General features: G+C 43.6%; 2 long non-coding RNA genes across 2 annotated transcripts; both read right to left on the bottom strand.

Moving 5' to 3' along the window:
- Positions 1-2,731: 2,731 nt before the first annotated feature.
- LOC142302150 (uncharacterized) lies at positions 2,732-3,691 on the bottom strand. Its single transcript, XR_012752944.1, has 4 exons — positions 3,551-3,691; positions 3,378-3,461; positions 2,959-3,195; positions 2,732-2,820 (listed from the first exon to the last, which is right to left on the bottom strand). It is a non-coding gene; the product is annotated as an uncharacterized LOC142302150 (long non-coding RNA).
- A 7,215-nt stretch (positions 3,692-10,906) lies between these two features.
- Positions 10,907-11,308, bottom strand: LOC142302149 (uncharacterized). The gene is made up of 3 exons (XR_012752943.1): positions 11,237-11,308; positions 11,061-11,164; positions 10,907-10,983 (listed from the first exon to the last, which is right to left on the bottom strand). It is a non-coding gene; the product is annotated as an uncharacterized LOC142302149 (long non-coding RNA).
- Positions 11,309-24,444: the final 13,136 nt, after the last annotated feature.

The raw sequence follows: 24,444 nt of genomic DNA, 5'->3' as shown, positions 1-24,444 counted from the left end.
CCTCTGTTGGGGTATGATCGGTTTAGCCTGAGGAAAGGATGTATCCTTTCCCTTGGATTGTTTGATGATTTCATCCAGTCGCTCACCAAACAAGCGGTCGCCAGAGAATGGCAAACTGGTTAGGCACTTTTTGGAAGCAGAATCTGCCTTCCATTCCCGCAACCACAAGGCTCTGCGTATTACCACTGAATTGTTGGACGCAACCACCTTCCGGCTCGCCGAGTCCAGGACAGCATTAATGGCGTATGACGCAAACGCTGACGTTTGAGATGTTAAAGACGCAGCCTGCGACGCAGACATACGTGTGACTGCCTCAATTTGCGCTTGAGCCGCTGAGACCGCTTGGAGCGCCCAGACGGCTGCGAAAGCTGGAGCAAAGACACGGCAATAGCTTCATAGATGGATTCCAACCAGAGCTCCATCTGCCTGTCAGTGGCATCTTTGAGTGAAGCCATATCTTCCACTGCAACTAAGGATTTAGCCGCTGGAGATAGGAGGTCCACATTGGAACACTGAACCCAGCCCTTGACAACGTCAGAGGGGAAGAGATAACGTGTATCCTTAAGGTAAAAACGATATCTGGAGAAGCCTGGTGGTGCCTCCCTGAAGTCAGAGTGATCCAGAAAGCGTACTCAATGTACGCTTGGGGAACCTGAAACGGAACTTCTCCTGCTGAGAAGCTGACTCCTCAGGCGTAGGAGCTGAGGGAGAAATAACCAACATATGATTGATGGACGCCGTAAGATCGTTCACTACGGTGTCACAGTCAGGTGTATCCAGGTAGAGAACGTTCTCAGGATCAGAATCCTGATCAGATACCTCCGCCTTATCATAGAGAGAGTCCCCATGCTGAGACCCTGAATGATGCTGTGACGTCGAGGGATGCTCCCAGCGAGGTCGCTTAGGGGGTCTGGGACTGCGGTCCGAGTCAGACCCCTCACCCTGGGATCCCTGAGACACTCCAGGAGCACCTTGTTGTACCAACTGGGGGGGGGGGGACCAGGGGCAATGAATCAACAGAGCCCATGGTCTGAGGGACCGGTCTGGACTGCAAGGCTTCTAGTATCTTAGCCATAGTCTCAGAAAGTCTGAAGTAGATACTGCAAACTCCGTCCCCACCACCTGGACCATTAGCAGAGACTCCGGCTGAGTAAGTTCCACAAGGGCCGTGCATTGCATACAATTGGGGTCCGTGGAACCTGCCGGCAGTATAGCCGTACATGCTGTACAGGCTGCATAGAAAACCTGTGCTTCTGCACTCTTGTTTTTCACAGACGATATGCTGTTATCTCCCCCGAACAATCAAGGAGGGTATATAGCCAAAATACAAAAGTGCGACCGAACAGTGCAATGTATAGCGTACAAGCATATATCTATATGTGCATGTCGGCACTAGTGGAGTCAGCACCACAGGTGCTGCTTACCGCCCGCACACAGCGGTTGTGTGACCACCCGAATCCCTGCCAGGGTCTTCCCAAACTTGTCTCTTTTCTCAGTCACAGAAAAAAAAAACTGACATGAATGGCTGCCGGCGTCCTGTGTAGAGGAGGAGGCCGTGGGCGTGCCCCAGAAAGTGCGGGAATCCGGTTTCACACTGTGTACAGTGAGAGGGGTGGAGTATGCAAAGCATGCTCCATCTCTCAGCGCTGCCGTGCTGTGCAGCGTCACGCCCTTACCCTGACTGGCAGGCCAGTGGGCGGTAACGAAGTGAGAGAAGGCCGCAAAAGCCGGGGACTAGAGTGATAAGCGCGGCCCGGCATATAAGCCCTGGTCGGCGCGGAAGTCCCCGGCGCACCACAAGTCCCAGCCGCGCCTGAGATAAAAATGGCAGCGGCGGTTAGCGCGACAGTCCCCCAATACTCTAACACACCCAGCACGCTGTAGTGTGCGATGGCACCAGTGCGGGCAGCGCCGCCATCCCTGGCGCACTAACACACCCAGCAGTGCTGCTGTGTGTCTGTGCGCGGTCCCCACGGGGACACAGAGTACCTCAACGTAGCAGGGCCATGTCCCTGAGGATACTCCGCTCCATGTCCAGCAGATTCCCAGGGGCTGTGGATGGAGCACGGCCTCAGTGCCTGGAGACCGATAAGATCCCACTTCACCCAGAGCCCTAAGGGGATGGGGAAGGAAAGCAGCATGTGGGCTCCAGCCTCCGTACCCGCAATGGGTACCTCAACCTTAACAAACACCGCCGACAAAACTGGGGTGAGAAGGGAGCATGCTGGGGGCCCTAGTATGGGCCCTCTTTTCTTCCATCCGACATAGTCAGCAGCTGCTGCTGACTAAACAGTGGAGCTATGCGTGGATGTCTGACCTCCTTCGCACAAAGCATGAAAACTGAGGAGCCCGTGATCCCACGGGGGGTGTATAGGCAGAAGGGGAGGGGCCTTACACTTTTAAGTGTAATACTTTGTGTGGCCTCCGGAGGCAGTAGCTATACACCCCAATTGTCTGGGTCTCCCAATAGAGCGACAAAGAAATACATATAGCATTCGTGCTCACTCAGGGTTGACTGTAAATGTTCGGCCTCTCCTCCTTCTCTAAGCACTCCATGGTAATCACATACAATGTCCCCCTTTTTAAAACCATGAGTGGTGTACAGTGTTTGACCCTTCTGTGGATCATCTGTAATTAGTAGGCCTTTCCAGTCTTGTGATTCCACCAAATCAAGTTTGGCACTGTTGTCTTGATCCCCTCTTCTTGGTCGAGGTTTCCATGCACACTGGATATCATCTAGGCCAGGTACATTGATGTCCCACTGTTGTGTTCCCATATAGCCAGTCAAATCTTCGAAGTTGGGGATGTGCTTGAAATGATCTACAAGGGAGGGGGAAAAAACAAAGTAAAATAAAATATTCAGGAATCATATCCCATAGAATACAATGCCATTAACTAGACAGCTTTCAAATTAAAATATAAAATTTATTATATTTTTTTATTATCTACACAACTTACCAGCAGCATCTGAAAACCCTTAAATTGTACTGCTTCCGCCTCCATTTATCCTGACAGTACTTTGCATAGTGCCGAGTGTATTGCCTGCAGATGAGTAGGGATGGTGGTTGCTTGTCCACTTCTACAGGGTACTCATCAAGTAGACTGTTGAAATAGAACTCTTTTTAAGTTTTGTCCATCTGTTCATCAGTCACTTCGACGATTTCTTCCTCACCAGTCTGGCCCTCATTGCCTTCTCTGATGCGAAAGGAAAGTAAAAAAAAAAGTAAGTTATAATAAACTGAAAATGGTGCGGTTCCCTACTGACTACTTAACCAAGATTTTGGTACTAATCGTACACTACAAGGTATCATTACTTGAGTCTAATGCTATTAAAATATGGATGTTGGGATGCCTGGGGATAAAGTGAGGCCTCCTACCTGGTGCCTTCCGTCTCTTCCGCATCACTGTGTTCCTCACCACCTTCTTATTCTTCGATCCTCCTCCTCTTGGGCATTGTACATCTGTGAAGTTAGAGACAGGTAAATTATAAACTGAAAAACTCTCAAGCTATGAAAAGATGGATGTTCAAGATTGCCTGTAGGTTTCATACCCGGAGGTTCCTGCTAGATTTCTTCCCTCCTGCGTAGCCACAATTAGCATTCCTGCAGCCAATTGAAATGTATCCACAGTGTCTGGTTGTTGGTCAAAGTACACGTATGCCTTGGCCAAATCTCTATCCAGCTGTGAGAGACTTTCTGAAGCCCAGTTTTTGAAGGCTTTTGTTGCCATCTTCCATGGTATTATGGGCAGCTCATACCTGAGGATAAAAGCATTTGTTAGTATTGATACATGCTTTGTAGATTAGACAATGAAGGCTTTATTTACCACTCATTTCTCTTGAAAGCGCTCCATGTCTTGGCTGGAGTTCAATATTCGTTGTCCCTTGGAGCCCACAAAGAATTGAGGCACCGTGTTTCCATCCTTAGGCTGCTTAGTCTGCCTGATCGTCTCAAAGTATGTACGGAAATTCTGTCAAAGGCAAACAGTGTTAAAAACATGATTGCCAATGGCAAGAACTTGAAGAACACATACAGCACAGTGTTATGCATTTTTAACACTCACCTGCTCATCCTCATCCTGCAGTATAATAATATTTTTTTCAGTCTTTATAATAGTGACTAACTGTCCATCGAGCTCTAATTGCGTCCGCTCCATCCATTCTTTTACCTTTAAAAGGAGGAACATAAAAAAGACATCAGATATGGTGAAGCAACATATCTGTTAGCAATATGCCAAGTTGGTTAATTATAAGACGCCTACTGTTAGATTTTGGGCTGCAGAAGGTGTACGCAGATGCTTATATACAAGAACAGCTTCAAGGTAATAACAGGCCAGGGTCTTCTCTTTGTCACTCATCTCCATATTCATTCGTGCTCTTTGGAAGATGTTGGTAACGTGCGGTTTGGCCAGTGTCAAAACTCTGCAACAATCAGCCATCGTGAGAGGCGTGGGATCCAACCTGTGAGTGATAAAAGTAGTTATGTTATAGGTTCATTTTCTTTTTTTTTTAAATTAGCCCATGAGATGCATTTGGAATTTTTGGTTTCCATGATTAGACAGATCTGTTTTTTTTCCTAGGGGTTTCTGTTTTACTGATCCCATAATGGAACTGAATAAATGCCACCTTAATGCATGCATGAGCATGACCTCATTTTAGCACGTTAGGATATGTTGAATTGATTTGCTTATGCTAAGAGTTAAATACTATTTTGTTCCAGTATTGCATGGCAGCACAAGTAATAATTAAATCTAAACTTATGATAATCAATCCACTTTTCCCCATGTGTTTTTATGGCATTTTCCATCCCCATGATAGTAAAGCTGTAGGATAAACTTGAGCTACTTACCACCTATTTTTGCTTTTAGAAAGCTTTTGGTAGATTTTCTTTTCGATGACCGTTCGAGTCTCTTCAAAGGGATCAATGGCATTTTTTGTTTCGCCATGTCGTTGGGGTAGTCAGCTGAGAGTAAAAAATTTGTAAAAATCCGCAGGTGGCCGATATACTTTCTAATTGTTTCTTCACTTGTGTTCAACATTTCAAGCGAACAAAAAAATGTTTTCGTAGCATTGAAGTCCTTTAGGAAGTACAAAGTGATCTTTTTTTTTTTTAAACCCAAATGAGGAAGCGGGAAACATTTTGCATCTAAAATTAAACACATGATCATACATTAGGCCTCACATCTGTAAGGATTCATCAAATACAAGCAAACTGATAAAAATGACACTATCAGTTCTATGGATGATTCTGCATATGTTTTGTTTAGATATCCTTTAAAGCCGACTAAAATTGGTGATTCCAAGTCATGCTTCTGATGAAATCCGGACGCCGTTAACTTTTTCCGCAGGGGCATATTGGCTCTTGAACTGGAAGAGGCAAGAAAATAGTAGAGCGATTATTGACACCAGAAGTTTCCTTTACTATAAAGCTGTTACGAATGTGTTTAGAAATCTGGTAAATAGTTCTTACCTAGCTGCTTCAATCACATTAGGAAGAGTAATTGGCTCATCTACAGTGGATAACCTAAAGAAGAAAAACAAAATCTGCATGAATTCATTTATAAATGACATTAAGAACATGTATAAGCTTTACCTATTGGGGTGGATGTGTAATATTTTTCCACCTTGCGGTATACTTTCATTATTAAATAGTTTGAGTTTATTAAATAAGTAATATACAATTAATGATGCACTTTGGTATATTCATTCTGATCTGTTAGTTTTAATTGTGCAACACAGCAGCACTGAGCAAATACATTATTTGGAAACTGCTGATATGGTTTTTTACATACCTGGGTGGGGTTGGGCTTTACTATTATATATACTGCAATTGTCAGTTGAATAGAGTATTGATACATCCCACCTACCCCAGTGTGTTTGATTATCCTTTTGCATACTCTTAAGCTGGTGTCACACATAACGACAACGACGTCGCTGCAACGTCACCATATTCTGTGACGTTGCAGCGACCTCAACAGCGACGTCGCTATGTGTGACACATAACGATCAGACCCCTGCTGCGAAATCGTTGCTCGGACCTCAATGCTCCAGGTCATTTTTTTGAACGCTGCTATCCCGCTGCGCCATGCTGATAAGCTGATAATCCTTTTGTTTGACACCGCAGCAGGGACGCTACGCTACGTCTGAAAGCACACAACGACCGTCGACGTCGCTATGATCGCTGCTCCGTCGCTGCTTTTTATAACATGTTTGACAGCTTACTAACGATCATCTATGGTCGCTGCTACGTCACAGAATATGGTGACGTTGCAGCGACGTCGTTGTCGTTATGTGTGACCCCAGCTTTACCCTCATTCTCACGATCAGAGAATTGTAAAACATTCAGCACCTCTCCTCCCACGGCTAATTGTCTCCTCATTGTTTTAAACCGCATGCCTCTCCCACGACTAGTAGAGAGTGTGAACAATAGATATTATCAATATATTACACCTATTTTTTGGTTTAATAGAATAGCTTTATATGTTCACCTCTCCCACGACTATTGATAACTATATGTACATTTTTTATCACAATATATGCCCCCCCTTGATTCAGTGGTAGTTTTTAACTCCCCTTTCAATGCTGTCTTGCGTATGTCTCTCTTTTGATAATAAATAAATTTCCATTTGCATATACACTCGAGTGTTCTCCTTTCTTGCATGTTACTACGAGTGGTGCATATACCCCGCCAGCGCAAGTGTACTGGCGGAGTATTTACCCTATGGCTCAATTCTTGAGAAATTGTTTCAAAATACATTTGTATGCATTTTCGTCCCTCATAGGAATGTGTCTCCTTGATGTTTGTTTATTTGTATATTTTTTTTCACAAATATCTTTATTAAAAAAAAATCTTTTTTTGCATGAATCTCTTTCCATTGTTTTATATAATGATGGTTGTTTGAGTAATGTATATATATGTAATGTATATATATATATGTATAATATATATATATATATATATATATATATATATATATATATATATATATATATATATATATATATATATATATATATATATATATATATATATATATATATATATATATATTAATTACACACACACATATATATTCTCATATTTTACAGTTTTTTTCACTGCACAACAATATCGCTGACATGCGTAGCCGCACATGCGGTTATTGATCAGGTCCGTGCACACGGATGTCACATGGATGACGTCAGTGTGCAGGACCTATGGCCGTCATGAGGGCAATATGACCAGTACTGCTGTATGTAATATAACTTCAGGCACGGTGAAGAGTGGGGGAGGGGAGGATAGGAGGAATAATCACTGGGCTCTGTATTAAGACCGGAGCCTTGCATCTCCACTCCGCCCCTCCCCCACGCCTGTATCAAAGCTCCAATGAAATAATGTATACCAATTATATATAATTTAAGGGGAAAAAAAGCAACGTGAGCACAGCACATGAGACCTGTCAGACTTTACTGCCCTCAGGATAGATATGCAGATTTTGATGCAGATTCTCAAAATCTGCATAAAAAAAAAAGCATCAAACACAGCGTGGGCACAGGGCCTAAGATGGTCTTAGGTGGAATGCAGTTGTGGTGGTAGGGTGTGAGTATTATTCTTGTTCTCTGGCTATCTTCACAGAGACATTTAGAGCAATGCTGGCCCACTGCAATATTCAAGGGCCACAAACAATACGAGTTTTTTGGGGCCTTTGCAGCTGGCTCTTGGCGCAAACTGGTGCCCGGCCGGCGGGTTCTCGGTGCAGACAGGGCAGGGTGGGCTGCATGATTTTACCTGACACTGTTGTGGGCTGTATCCTTTGGCACGGCTGTATCCTCTGGCACGGCTGTATCCTCTGGCGCATTTTTATTTTGTAAAGTTTATTTGAATTCTAGTTATAGAGACTAGGCATGAGGGAAATACAACGGCTCAGACATCTGACTAGTAGTCATTGGCGATGCCATTCAAACCTCCATTTGTCAGAATAATTTCATCACTGCCGTTTATTACCTCCAGTTTGTCCCTATAGCTAGAATAGAAATAGTTAACAGTACATTTATAAGACAATATTCACCTGGTATTGGACCTAAAATGGGGAAAAAAAGCACAACATGAATTAATAAACTTTAACACGAAAAATGCAATCGTCTCTTCTCCCCAATATGGGCCTCTGTCTTCTCCCCAATATGGGCCTCTGTCTTCTCCCCAATATGGGCCTCTGTCTTCTCCCCAATATGGGCCTCTGTCTTCTCCCCAATATTGGCCTCTGTCTTCTCCCCAATATGGGCCTCTGTCTTCTCCCCAATATGGACCTCTGTCTTCTCCCCAATATGGACCTCTGTCTTCTCCCCAATATGGGCCTCTGTCTTCTCCCCAATATGGGCCTCTGTCTTATTTAGTGGAATGCCTGTATAGACCTCGATTCTAACGAGACCATCCCCGAAGCTCTAGGACCCCGCCTTTAGAAGTTATCGGGGTTCAAACATGGCCGTCTTTTCGGGGCGCATTGCCGTCGTTCCCCGGGGACCCCGAATTGCGGTATACCTCCCATTAGCTCGGCCTGGTTCAGACCTAAATTTTAAGGGGTCACACGACCCCCTAACAATGTTTGGTACTCGAGATATTAGGCCGCAAATTAAGGTATATATTTGGGTGTCATGCCTGTCTGTGACACTAGGTGGCGCTATTACTATTTAACATACGATAGCCAGCTATCACTCTCATTGATGTCCAAATAACCGGCTATCACTCTCATTGATGTCCAAATAACCGGCTATCACAGCATTAACAAAAAAAAACTAAACATTGAATATATAGCCTACATCTGACAGTGGGTTTCCTTTGGACCCAAATATCTCGCAAACGAAAGCATTTAGCGGAATGGCTGTATAGACCCCCCTAGATTTCTTCACCCCGATTCCAACGAGACCATCCCCGAAGCTCTAGGACCCCGCCTTTATAAGTTATCGGGGTTCAAACATGGCCGTCTTTTTGGGGCGCATTGCCGTCGTTCCCCGGGGACCCCAAATTGCGGTATACGTCCCATTAGCTCGGCCTGGTTCAGACTTAAATTTTAAGGGGTCACACGACCCCCTTGCAATGTTTGGTCCTCGAGATATGAGGCCGCAAAGTAAGCTACACCTGTGGGTGTAATTCCAGACTAGAGGGCGCTGGTGAGCAGACTGGTTATTTTGGTAAAAACCACAATTACATCCACAGGTGACAGTTGGAGCCAAATATCTCGTAAACTGAAGCATTTAGCGGAATGCCTGCATAGACCCCCCTAGATTTCTTCACCCCGATTCCAACGAGACCATCCCCGAAGCTCTAGGACCCCGCCTTTAGAAGTTATCAGGGTTCAAATTGGGACGTCCCTTTGGGGCGCATTTTCGTCGTTTTTGGTGGACCCCGCACTAAGCCATCTATCCCATTAGCTTGCCCTGATTCTGATTTAAATTTTAAGGGGTCACATGACCCCACGCGATGCTTTACCTCCGAGATATAAGGCCACAAATTTAGGTACTACTTTGGGAGTTATTCCAGATTAGAGGGCGCTCTCGCCCTGTCCGCTTAGGCTGTGTGCCCACGGGACAATATTCCCGTGGATTTTTCAGCGGAAAACCTGCGGATTTATCTGGATTTTTCAGATAAATCCGCAGGTTTTAGCATGTACAGGCACTCCCCATGTTATATGTTATGGGACATGGGGAGTGCTGTGTCCACGCTGCGGAATGTGTGGCAGCAGGATATCTGTGTATATCCCGCTCCGCACATATAATTGCCTGTCAATTATTCATGCGAATTTACCTGAGGACGTCCCGGCCCTCCACTATGGAGATAGCGGCTGGGACGTCCGCAGGTAACCCACGTGTAAATTTGCATGTTACCCACAGCTATTCTGCTGGAATCCTGCTGCTAAAAATAAAAATAGCTGCGGATGCCAGCGGGCAGCTGCGGGAAACATGCGCTCGTACCTGCGGACACATCCGCAGGTACAAGCGCCCGTGGGCACATAGACTTAGAGTTGGGTGAAAGCCACAATTAGATACAAAATACCCAACCCTTGTTCATTGCATTATATTAATTTTTTTTTTTTCCCCAAAGTCCACAGTTGACAGTTGCAGCCAAATATCTCGTAATCTAAAGCATTTGGCTGTAAACATCCCCCTAGAGTTTTGCACCCCGATTGTAACGAGACCGACCCCGAACTACATATGTCTGTTTTGCGGAGTCTGCCGCGATTAGTATTATCTCCCATATCATCCACTCCAGTCTGTGGTCAAAAAGTTTCCCATGTTTTTTGCCTTTGATTTAAAAATGTATGTAATGTAATATATTGAATTTTTACATAAATAATAATGGAACATTGGTATAATGTACTCGTTTTCTCTTGTTTCTTTTATACATTGTACAATGAGTTAAGATACCGGTATTATGGTGGTGGGAAACTGAATGATTGACGTGTGTGTGTGTGATATATGAGAAAACCAAGTATATTATACCAATTTATAGGTATAGAGAGCATTGGTGAACCCAAATTTGTATATGTGCATATGATTTATATTAAATAAGAGGGAAAAAAACAAAAACAAAACAAACATGTCAAACTTTAAACATTTTATTGAAAATTTAAATAAAGTTATCAAAAAATGAAAATAAAACAGACAAATTTCATTTTTTAGTTTTCAGTCTGTGGAGAGAAAAAAATAAAAATTAAAAAATGTTGCACAATGCAGAATACTATAACATGTCTTTACACAACCCACTAACGGAAGCTCCAGAGGTCCCAGCCCCAATTCACAATTGTTAATTGTCACTGTAATTGCACAGCCACAATTAGCCACCATCTCCATGGGATGATTTGTCAGGAGGGTGGCAGCCTGACAGATGATCCCATGTAAAATTATTCTGACTGTAGCTTTGTGCATACTTACTCTCGTATTATTTGGTCTTGGGCCTCCATGGCTTCATTTAGATGGTAGAAAATTTTGAATCTTTTTCTGTCCCGTACCTACAGAAAGAGATGTGTGATTAAGTGTATGGAGGAGAATTAGGAATTTGTGCATGGATGTAAGAGCAGGACCTTACTCTTAGTACAAAACTTTCATTCTCTGGCTCGGCCTTTGGCTCGGGCTCGGCCTTTGTCGGCTCCGGCGTGGCCTCCGGCTTGGGCTCCTCCATGCTGGAAGCAGCTGAAATTCATAAATATCAAAATGTCAGTGAATAATTTATGTTACATCACAACCTCAGGCTCAGACTCCTACCTCTTTTTTGGCTCACTGGCAGAGTCTCCTCTGGTGGGCTCAATGACAGATCAGAATTCTAGAGAAAAAAAAAAGAAAATTAAATAATGGCCGTTTCATTGCACACCAGCACACATCACTGAAAGCCAGTAACCAAGGAGCATCGTTATCCATTCCAGACTTATTTATACAGCAGGTGTCATTTTGCAGACCCAGAATAAACATTTCTATTATAGGAATATATATATGTGCCATTTGCTTGGAATATATGTGTGTCAGTTTCTCCTGAAGCGCTAAAATAATATAACTTTATAATGCGTGTGGTTGCAATCACACCCTGTGCAAAATGTAGAAATCACACATTCTAAACGAAAAAAAAAAAACTAAGGGTTCCTATGCTAATCCCGTTAACAGAAAATAAAACCAGAAATAAAAATGGTTAGGCAGAATGATGGTGGTTATAACTTAATGCTGACACTTGCAGATAAGGAGCATTGCGAGGATGATAGTGGCTATATTTCAATACAGGAGCCCTTTCTCTTTTAACTCTGTTACTCAGACACAAGTGTCTCTGGGCTCTCTGCAGCTTTACTTGTAATGTACATTTATTTAGGGCACTAATATTTAAAGATTTCTGTACTTACCATTCCTTTGATTTTCCTCCAACACTGATCTCTTCTCTGCAGAAATGAAGCAGCAAGGGACAAATCCAGACTTGTGCAACACAAAGGACCGCCCTCAGCTTGCTCTCCCTCATGATTGGCTGTGCTGGCTGCTACTCCAGTTTTAGAACACATTCCTTTTGAAAAATTTCTAAACTAACATTAGCACCAGGGGCGTAACTACCGCGGTCGCAGGGGTCGCGATTGCGACCGGGCCCGCAGGTTAGGGGCCCGCGCTGCAGATCAGCAGCCTGTCAGTGAGAGGAGCTGGGCTGTTCCTGCATTTTCAGTAGAAGCGGCCGGGCAGCGTGAGCTCCGCCCCCTCCAGTCTCTGCATGTGATTACACTGTGGTGCCGGCCTCTGCAGGAGACATATCAGGTGAGGGCAGCAGTGCGGTCTGACCGGCATGTTTGTGAGGCAGCACTCCGTACTTCTCAGTCCCAGCAGCTCAGGCATGGCAGTATAATATATACTCTGCCTCCCTTCCATCGCTCTGAGCAGTCACTGACAGCGTCCGATCGATTATTTACTGATGTGCGACCATGTGGAGAGGGGTGAGCTGTATATATGGCAGGAAAGTTTATCTGACCTTCTTTACATTCTGTTATCTTACTGTAAACCGTTCAGGTGCTGCTTTGGACACTTTGGGATTTGGTGGGGGGAGGGAGGTGGGATGAGGCTGATCAGGTGATTGGGGCAGCCCACAGAATCAGGCACAATGTGAGCAGTGGGGAAGTGTTTGCAGCAGTTTGATGAAAGCAGCACAGCCAGGTCCTGTATCTAAATCCAGCTAAATTACTGTGCACTGCTCAGCTACATACACAGAAGACCTTGTGCACACGTCGCTTTTTTCATGCGTTTTTCCTTGCTTTTTTAATTGATAAAAGCAAGGAAAAATCATCTCAGCAAAGTCTGAGAATCCTGACTTGCTGTGCCCATGCTGTTTCTTGCAGTTTTTGTTGCTGAAAAAAAGAAGCAGCGTGTCAGTTGTTTCTGTATTTTTCCTGCTTTTTCACCAATTAACTTCAATGGAGTCAGTGAAAAATGCAGGAAAAAACGCATGTGTATTTCCCACATTGCATTTGCGTGTGTTGACGTCACTGGGGCTCCCTGCAGCCATTTCCTCATCTCAGTCTTTACTGCAGGACATTGCTTCTGGGAAGTCTGGTGATATCACAAGGTGAATCGAGTTCATGCCTGCGGATCACCAGGGTGTCCTGCAGATCCGCCGCCATGAACTCAGTTCACCTTGTGATGTCACCAGGGTTTCCTGCACCTAGGCCTTGTGGTCTTTACCACGGGACCTTGTTGCAGGGAACTCTGGTGACGTAGGTGCCCTGGTTTGGGGGGCGATCCATGCCTCAGTAAACCGGGGTCATCAGGGTGATGACCCAGGGTTGCCATGGCAGTGATCGGGTCCCTGTGATTGCACTACAGGGACCTGATCACCAGGGAGGGTAAGCGATGCCTCTCCCTGCCTTCTGAATGCAGCAATTGCATTGATTGCAGCATTTAGAGGGTTCAACTGCCGAGAGCGGCGCGGGTACTCCTCCTGGCAGCGAGAGCCAGGACCTGGCGACCGCGGGGGTACAGCGCTTGAACCCCTATGATCGCCATGACTAAAAAACGCTCAAAAAGAGGTAGGTGAAAAAACACGCAATAAAAAATGCTCGGTTTTTTTCAGTTGCTTTTTTTCGTTCCAAACATGCGTTTTTATGTGCAGATTTTCTGCACATAAAAACGCAAAGTGGGCACATAGCCTGAAGTAGATTTGATGCAGTATGTCCTGGGAGGGTGCTTTATCTTTACAATACGTGAGCTGACTTCAGCAATCAATAGTTGGTGGATGGAGTGAGGAAAGCAGGTAGGGGAGTAACAATCACAGACGCAGAGATTGTTACCAGGCCCAAAGGTACAGGGCACACAGTGGCTGGCAGCTGACGTTCATACCATAACTGGGGGCAGCGCATGGTAGTACGGTCATGCTCTATAGCATGCACTCTGATGTCAGCTGCAGGCCACTCCGCACTCGCTACAGAGGACACTTGGTGATGTGGGAGCAGAGGCAAGATGAGTAGAATTTTTTTTAAATTATTTATATTTTTTTAATTATTCATTAGAGACAGTCCCAGACCATATATACCAGGATGGGGGACATATATACCAGGATGAGGAACATATACTATATATCAGGATGGGAGACATATTAGGATGGGCCCAGGATGTGCAACATTTTTACTAGGATCGGCCCAGGATTGGATAAATATATACCAGCATGGGGACATTATATACCATGTATACCAGGATGGGGAACATGTATACCAGGATGGGGACATATATACCAGTATGGGGGACATATGTACCAGGATTGGGAACATTACTGCATAATGAAGGGGGGGAAGGGGCAATTAATATGCCTTTATAGGATTTAGAACGCTACAGGTGCCCATTCATCTGACCAACGTCCGGAGGGGGGCCCAGGTCCAACTTTCGCACCGGGGCCCATCGCACTCTAGTTACGCCACTGATTAGCACTATTGACAAGCTATATGTAGGAGGATTGAAGCCCTGCACAGCACCTGTTGCATGGAAATTCCTTTAACTCCTATATAAAAAATATAAATATATATTAACACACACACTAAAGTGTGTGTACTAAATATATGCACGACACGGTGCCTCAGTGGTTAGCACTGCCGTATTGCAGCGCTGGGGTCCTGGGTTCTAGTCCCACTAAAAACAACATCAGCAAGGAGTTTTTGCGTGGGATTCCTATGGGTACTCCGGTTTCCTCCCACACTCCAAAAACATACTGATAGGGAACCTAGATTGTGAGCCCCAATGGGGACAGTGTTGTGTTGCCAATGTATGTAAAGCGCTGTGAAATTAATAGCGCTATATAAATGAATAAAATTATTATTAATATATTTATTACACATATATATATATATATATATATATATATATATTTTACACACCTATATATATTATATATATATATATATATATATATATATATATATATATATATATATATATATATATATATATATATATATATATATATATATATATATATATATATATATATATATATATATATATATATATATATTGCACACATAATATATTATATATGTGTGAAATATAATACATGTGTAATAAATATAATATATATGCATGTGTCATGTATATGTATCTCATTATACATATACACATGTGTATGTATACTGAGAATCTATATAGATATATTACATGTGGGATAGAGACAGATTAGGAGGGATTATCTGTTATTTTATTTGTTAACTTGTATTACTCAACCATCCCTTTAATAAACACACCATGTTACTGGGTTATATAAGTACAAAGCTATTAAATTTAATATAATAAAAAGTTAATGGAAATCACAGGCTAACCCCCAACCCTTGAACATTATAGTCATTGAAACAGTGGTATAAATAAATATATAATATGTCAAACATGAATTTACAATAGGCCCAGCGCTTGCTCAACACCATTGCTAACACCAGACAGCCACAAGTCTGTGCCGATGTCGTTCAGGTGGACACCGTCCTGCCGCAGGAATAAGTGTGTCGATCTTTCCAGTTCATGCTACACCTGTGGGTGTAATTCCAGCCTACAGGGCGCTGGTGAGCAGACTGGTTAGAGTTGGGAAAAAGCCACAATTACATCCACAGGTGACAGTTGGAGCCAAATATCTCGTAATCTAAAGCATTTAGCGGAATGCCTGTATAGACCCCCCTAGATTTTTTCACCCCGATTCCAAGGAGACCATCCCCCAAGCTCGAGGACCCCGCCTTTAGAAGTTATCGAGGTTCAAACATGGCCGTCTTTTTGGGGCGCATTTCCGTCGTTCCCCCGGGACCCCGAATTGCGGTAAACGTCCCATTAGCTCGGCCTGGTTCAGACTTAAATTTTAAGGGGTCACACGAGCCCCTTGCAATGTTTGGTCCTCGAGATATTAGGCCGCAAAGTAAGGTATATATTTGGGTGTCATGCCTGTCAGACAAGCATGACACCCAAATATATACCTTACTTTGCGGCCTAATATCTCGAGGACCATATTACTGACAACATACTGTCACTGTCTAATGTGTAGAACACATTAGAATGGCAGCAGCGCCATCTGGTGTTTTTACAATTTCTATGTTAAAAAACAAACTCATGGACAGCAGTGCCATCATGTGGAAGTTTAACAGAATACACTTTAAAAAAAACAAAACCTCGAGTGATAGCCGGCTATTTGGCCTGATTTTGTCCAAATAGCCAGATTTACATGTTCGCTTTTTTTACGTTTTTTCCTCCTAGACCGCTTTAGAAGTCATATTTGAGGATGCGTTTTTTGCCGTTTCGAGCTTGTTCGCTTCCGGACCGTGTAACGGAAATTGGCCCCTCCCACGGCGTCCGAGCGTCCCGTGGCGCCACAAAAACATTTGCCCCACCCCTCGGCCCATAGAGACCATTATAGAGAGAGTGAACCCCACCAATGACTCTGGGTATTTTTGAATTAATCCCAATGCATTTGTTGCCGACCGGCAACAGATCAGAGTCAAGCCTGTTACCCATCGGCAACATGTTGCCCATCGGCAACGGCTCAGAGTCAAGCCTCCGTTGCCGGTTGGCAACAGACGAAAAATCCCATGTTAAATCTGTTGCCGGTCGGCAACATACCCCCCAAGGTCATCCTCAGGTGTGAACCTCTCACTGAGCCAAGCACGGTAGAAATTAGTGTTCTATCAAAAAGGGACCAACACTCTGTCCCACTAAACTGGACGCTACTCAGTTTTGTAGAGATAAAGGAATTCTCCGCAGATTACGCCTCAAAGTATTAATTTATGAACATAGAGAAACTACATCATAAGTCAATATGAGGAAAAAAGGGGAAAACAAAAAAAAAAACTAAATTACATTTTGGACAGACATAAAAGAACCACACCATACCAGTATAGAGGAAAGACAAGCCATACAATTCTTACCATCTAACAATATTATACCGGCAGATCAAGGAGGCGCTGTAATTACAAATGTCAGATTACATCCAGGAAGCACACGGACAACTCTAGGATAAAAAATATATATGAAAATAGTCCACTCCGCTTCAGGAAGATCCCACCAGAAAATACACAGGAACTAACATCAATGGGTTTGATTCTACATCATGCGCTCTACTGGACCTACACAAGCCCTGAACAGGTACTTTTTATGTGTTACCCAAAACACAAAGAAGGTAATCCAGGGAGACCCATCATATCATCTCTGGTATTGGGACATCAGAGAATCCCCCAGGTTGGGTGGACAACATTGTGAAACCCTTGGTGAGGAACGCCCTATTCGGGCTGTATGAATCCCTCGTCATGACCTTTGGCATGAGAAATGCTCCTGCCACTTTCCAGCGATTGGTCGACCAGCTGCTTGCAGGACTAGGAGGGTTTGCTGTGGCTTACCTGGATGACATTGCCATCTTTAGTCCCACTTAGGAGGGAGTAAAGATGGCACCTGGAGCAGGTGCCCAGGCAGATCCAGAGCACTGATCTGACTATAAAGCAAGGGAAGTGTCAGATCAACATTGTGGATGTGCAGTACCTGAAACACCGAGTGGGTGGCGGGACTCTGAAATTAGAGCCAGGGAAGGTTTATGCCATCACCTCCTGGTCTACACCCAAGTCAAAGAAGCAGGTGATGGCCTTCTTTGGTACAGCAGGGTAGTATAGGAAGTGCCCTTGCCAAGCCGTTGACTGACCTCATCAAAAAGAAGGTACCGCAAGTAGTCATCTGGACAGATGACTGAACAGTCCTTTAAAGCGTTGAAAGCTGCCCTCACCAGTTTCCCAATCCTACAAGCCCCAGACGTCACCCGACTGTTCATAGTTCAGACAGATGCCAGTGCATTTGGCGTGGGTGCAGTACTCAGCCAAGTAAATGGGGAGGGAGAAGAGCATCCGGTAGTGTTTTTTAGCCATAAGCTCTTACCTTGGGAAGTGGCCTACGCCACTGTGGAGAAGGAGTGCCTCACTATAGTGTGGGCACTGCTGAAGCTGCAGCCCTACTTAAATGGGCACAACTTCACCATAGTAACAGACCACAACCCTCAGCTGGCTGCACCGGGTGGCCGGCGAAAATAGTAAGCTACTGCGGTGGAGCTTGGCTCTACAGCAGTATGATTTTACCATTCAACACAAGGGTAGTGAGCTTTGCAACGCTGATGGGCTGTCCTGACAGTTTGATGCCAGCAAGGTAGGCTTGGGAGATGATCGGTAAATCAATCTCCAATGCTACCTCAAAAAGGGGGAGGAGGTGTCATGTTTAAACTGTTAAGGTCCTTATACCACTCCCCACCCCAGCACTAGGACAGATCACCATGACTATCTTATCTGATCTGCCTGAGAGTTTTGGTATTTACAACTCGAGGGGGGGGGGTGAGATTGAACAGCTTAAGCCAAATTTGTGCACAGAAATAAAGACAAAAAAAAACCTCCTTTGTTCTTTTAAGTAGAAAAACTATAAAGAGTTTTTAGGTGCCATGTTCATGCTAGAAAAATGGAAAGCCTATAGTCACAATCACAGTGAAGAGATGAACGCAGGACACTCATTGGCTTTGCTAGGCAATTGCTGGTATCCTGACAAATGGGTATTGGCTAAAAAAACCAAAACTGCTAGATGTGTTGTGTTTGGTATCTATGCGAATGAAAAATCGAGATATAAAATATGATGCTAACATCTCCCACCCATGTGGCCCAGGGGCAAAAATATGCATGATCCTCTATCATATGCATAATGAATGCTTATTTTTATATCTAATGAGGTCTCAGGGAAGGCTTTCTTATGTACTTAAAAATGTCTTTTATATAAAACCTATTAAGTGCCTGTATTTGTACATATGTGCACAATTTCTGTACTGTGTGACCTTTTTCTGGGTTTGCACACCTGCCTGTGACTGTATTGGCTTGGTTACCTGGAGCTTCTGCAGAGACTGTACATCACTAGAGGTAGTCATTTAGCTGATATTTACCTTGCTGTTTGAGGGTTGTGATGATACAGTCAGGGCCAGAAATATTTGGACAGTGACACAAGTTTTGATATTTTAGCTGTTTACAAAAACATGTTCAGAAATACAATTAAATATATATAATATGGGCTGAAAGTGCACACTCCCAGCTGCAATATGAGAGTTTTCACATCCAAATCGGAGAAAGGGTTTAGGAATCATAGCTCTGTAATGCATAGCCTCCTCTTTTTCAAGGGACCAAAAGTAATTGGACAAGGGACTCTAAGGGCTGCAATTAACTCTGAAGGCGTCTCCCTCGTTAACCTGTAATCAATGAAGTAGTTAAAAGGTCTGGGGTTGATTACAGGTGTGTGGTTTTGCATTTGGAAGCTGTTGCTGTGACCAGACAACATGCGGTCTAAGGAACTCTCAATTGAGGTGAAGCAGAACATCCTGAGGCTGAAAAAAAAGAAAAAAATCCATCAGAGAGATAGACATGCTTGGAGTAGCAAAATCAACAGTCGGGTACATTCTGAGAAAAAAGGAATTGACTGGTGAGCTTGGGAACTCAAAAAGGCCTGGGCGTCCACGGATGACAACAGTGGTGGATGATCGCCGCATACTTTCTTTGGTGAAGAAGAACCCGTTCACAACAGCAACTGAAGTCCAGAACACTCTCAGTGAAGTAGGTGTATCTGTCTCTAAGTCAACAGTAAAGAGAAGACTCCATGAAAGTAAATACAAAGGGTTCACATCTAGATGCAAACCATTCATCAATTCCAAAAATAGACAGGCCAGAGTTACATTTGCTGAAAAACACCTCATGAAGCCAGCTCAGTTCTGGAAAAGTATTCTATGGACAGATGAGACCAAGATCAACCTGTACCAGAATGATGGGAAGAAAAACGTTTGGAGAAGAAAGGGAACGGCACATGATCCAAGGCACACCACATCCTCTGTAAAACATGGTGGAGGCAACGTGATGGCATGGGCATGCATGGCTTTCAATGACACTGGGTCACTTGTGTTTATTGATGACATAACAGCAGACAAGAGTAGCCGGATGAATTCTGAAGTGTACCGGGATATACTTTCAGCCCAGATTCAGCCAAATGCCGCAAAGTTGATCGGACGGCGCTTCATAGTACAGATGGACAATGACCCCACGCATACAGCCAAAGCTACCCAGAAGTTCATGAGTGCAAAAAAGTGGAACATTCTGCAATGGCCAAGTCAATCACCAGTATGGGGAGATAAGGTATGCACACCAGTGACTATGTAAGGGGAATACATGAAATAGCAGAAACTGCTGTGTGAATACTGACTTGAAAAATCCAATAGCTATATGCAAGAGTGAATATGTGAAAAATGGAATCTGCATTACTGCCATGAACATATGAATCAAGAGAAATTTAGATACTGAATTGATCAATGCAATAGACCCCAACACTACGCCAAAGTATTTCTCTACGTTGGGGTCCCTAGCTTGTGTGTGTCCTCTCATGCAGTTAAAAAAACTTACCGTGTATGGGAAGCTGAGACCCAGGCTATTTATGCGTATGATATGGATTGGCAATAGGTGTGGTTGGGGAGGGTTCACAAACGAAAAACTACTAACAATAAGGCCGGTTTCACACATCCGGATTTTCGCCGGTTTGCCGGATACGGCGCTCTCCCATCCAGTGACTACAGTACAGTGACAGCGCAACAAGCGCCGGTCACGTGTTGTCATGTGACCGGCGCATGTGACCCGGAAGTTACAGCGCTGTCACTGTACTGTATTGTCTGTACGGGAGAGCGCCGGATCCGGCAAACCGGCGAAAAGCGGATGTGTGAAACCGGCCTAAGGAATAACGTTATTCCTTATTGTTAGTAGTTTTTCGTTTGTGAACCCTCCCCAACCACACCTATTGCCAATCCATATCATACGCATAAATAGCCTGGGTCTCAGCTTCCCATACACTGTAGGTTTTTTAACTGCATGAGAGGACAAAGACAAGCTAGGGACCCCAACGTAGAGAAATACTTTGGCGTAGTGTTGGGGCTCTATTGCATTGATCAATTCAGTAGCTAAATTTCTCTTGATTCATATGTTCATGGCAGTAATGCAGATTCCATGTTTCACATATTCACTCTTGCATATAGCTATTGGATTTTTCAAGTCAGTATTCACACAGCAGTTTCTGCTATTTCATGTATTCCCCTTACATAGTCACTGGTGTCCATACCTTATCTCCCCATAGTGATGTTTTTTAGGTTTTTGCACCCAGTTCGGACTTAGAATGGTGTTCCAAACGTTATTCCTATAAGTCAATCACCAGATCTTAACCCAATTGAGCATGCATTTCACTTGCTCAAATCCAGACGTAAGACGGAAAGACCCACAAACAAGCAAGACCTGAAGGCTGCGGCTGTAAAGGCCTGGCAAAGCATTAAGAAGGAGGAAACCCAGCGTTTGGTGATGTCCATGGGTTCCAGACTTAAGGCAGTGATTGCCTCCAAAGGATTCGCAACAAAATATTGAAAATAAAAATATTTTGTTTGGGTTTGGTTTATTTGTCCAATTACTTTTAGCCTCCTAAAATATGCAGTGTTTGTAAAGAAATGTGTACAATTCCTACAATTTCTATCAGATATTTTTGTTCAAACCTTCAAATTAAACGTTACAATCTGCACTTGAATTCTGTTGTAGAGGTTTCATTTCAAATCCAATGTGGTGGCATGCAGAGCCCAACTCGCGAAAATTGTGTCACTGTCCAAATATTTCTGGACCTAACTGTATCTAGTCTCTGCTGTTCTCTCTGTGGTCCTTGGTAATATGGAGTCTTCCATCTGCAGAGTGTTTTGCTCTCCAGCATGGCGGTATACAGACGCATGCGCAGTGGGTCCGGACAGGTGGGCAGCGCTGACGCTCTCAGTATACGGAGCACCGAGTTATATTGACGTCATGAGGGAATTCCCTCACTCGGACGGCTCTGACTGCCGAAGTGCCCTGCACCTGACCCAGGAGACAGCACTGCGCATGTGTTACTAATTAACACTAGAACTACTGGACTCGTGACACCTAATAGAACTACATAGTGCGAAGTAGTCAAAATGACTACCTCAGTAGTTCTAGCGTTAAAGGGCCAGCTGTGGACGTCATGATATGATGGTATAAGATCCTTAGGACATAGCTTAGTGAGACCCTCCTCACTTCTGAGGAAGTCCATGCGAAACGCGCGTAGAGAGTTGCTGGTGTCAGTGGTCCATTTGGTTATGAGTGAGTGTATTTGATGACTCTACACTTGTGCTCTATGTTAATGTGAACTATGTTATCCCCGCTGGATTAATAATGTCTGTGTATACAATCTGGTGTAGTTAACTCACTCTCCCTATGTACTTTAATACTCTGGCACTTTAGCTACTATTCTGAGTCCTGCACTATGCACTTTTTAATTGTATTGTTTTGTATTTTTCTGTCTTGTGCATACTATTTTGTCTAAAACCTTGGTGATATCTATGGTATCACACATATATAGGTCTAATGCATGCATGGGAACTTTTCACAGACATATTGGTGTCTATTTATCCTAGTCCCCGGGTGTTTGAGATCACCTGGACAGTGCCTAAAAGGGTTTCAGATATTGTTTTTGCTAACTACTTTGTGTTTTCACAGCTAATTTATCTGATGGAATGGATTTTTGGGCCCGTGAAAAAGCGAGGCTCAGTCAACTTAACTATTTGGTGAGGACTCCAATGTGATTTTAAATACTGGAGACAAGGAAAATATTGATTTGTTCAATGAATACAAAATGTTGAATAAACGAACACGTATCTGGTGGAATAAAGCGTTCCAAGAGAAGTATACCCCAAAGACGCTAATACCAAGAGGCTTACGTATCCAGGTCTTCCCCCTCCTTTGAAATTACTGAATCATCCCTGCGTGATGAATGGGAGGAAGCCGCCTACACATGCTCTAGGAGTTTTATGAAATTATTAATTAAATCAAATGAGAAGACACAGAAGAGCATTGATTCTGGGATTGAAAAAATACGAGAGATTTACAAGTCCTGTACACCCGAGTTCATCGACAAGATGAAGGTTGACTTGGATATAGACTATCAAAAATGGGAAAAGGGTATTGTGGCAACAAAAACACCAACGGGATATGCCGCAGGTGTATAGATGGAAGTCATATAAAAGGAAAAAAACCACACCTCTTCAAAATCGATCTGGGTTGTTTTCATCTCCATCCTCGATTGAGGACTCAAGTTCTGTGGGAACAACAATCTCCACCCATTTGGATAAAAGACAATATACTGGACATCCTTTTTTCAAAAGAAAATCAGCCCAACACCAAAAGAAAAATCACACCCCTCCCCATGCCTCTAAACAGCACAGATTGGAGGGGATTAATCTTCCCACATTAGCAGTCACTGACACACAACGGGAAGTGTTGAGTCTGGGTCTAACCTTTATGCCAAAATTTCGTAATTTTTATTATATTTTTTTTTTACAGCCTTAAAAGATCTTCACCTCTTTGCCCGAAAACTGGTTTTGAAGAAACTCCATTCCAGATCCTCAGCAGTTCCTAGTTTAAATTCTACAAGTGAACAAGAAGCGTTACAGGCATTGGAGGATCTGGAGCTAGAGTCTGAAACCAGACCATCAGGTCATTTTCCTACATCAGTCAACCCCAGATCCACCACCTTTCCCCCTTTGGTAGTTTGTCCATCTGTAGAAATATTTACAAAATTAGTAACAGGATATAAAAAAGTTGAGAGGGATAGAAATAATAATCTAACATGAGAACAAAGACAGGCCCTTATGGAGCTAAGAAATTTGGATAATGTAATGATGAAAACCAACGACTTATGCAAAATCTTATTGATCTACACAAGAAAGTAGTGAGAGTTTGGTGGAATGTGAGAACATTGGAGGAATACAAAAAGCTCAGGATCACCCCTAGGGGTCTTAGTGTTCAGATTTTCCCGGCTTGGGAAACTGACATTCAGTTTAAGACCACCTGGGAACAAGGGTTGCAGGCCTGTTCAGTTATATTGTTGGACATGCTCATTGAGCATAACCGGTCATTACTAGTCCAACTGAAAGAAGAGATTAAAAAGAAGGAACATATACTTTTACAACTGGATGTTCCTACAATGGTCACCCCTTTCCAGAATAGACTAAAAAATATTCTGGATACTTTTGAAAGGGACGGGATTAAGGGCAAGAAACAAATTTCAACGCGATAAAAATGATTATGCGGAAAATAGGGCTTATAGATGGACCCATCGGGGTAACAAACGGAGAGCAGTGAATAGGGAACCCACATTGGTACAGGCAATCTCTGAACCTTCTTCCAGTGATTTTTTATCAAGCGACATAAGCGACCAGGAAGGCGCACCAGGAGGGGCCGCCGCAAATTTACAACCAAGGAAAAAAGGCCGGAGGAAGCAACTTTGGCAATCACCCACACAGAGGGAAATGAGGAGCAGGAGGCGCAACTGGTAGCAATGGACAATGTGAATTTACAGGTAATAAACCTTTCTAATTACATCCTTACAGAAGCTGAAAT

The sequence above is a fragment of the Anomaloglossus baeobatrachus genome, chromosome 4 (genome assembly GCF_048569485.1).
Source record: "Anomaloglossus baeobatrachus isolate aAnoBae1 chromosome 4, aAnoBae1.hap1, whole genome shotgun sequence".
Taxonomy (NCBI): Eukaryota; Metazoa; Chordata; class Amphibia; order Anura; family Aromobatidae; genus Anomaloglossus; species Anomaloglossus baeobatrachus.
The sequence above is the reverse complement of the archived record's forward strand: the minus strand, read 5'-3'. Positions and strand labels throughout refer to the sequence as shown.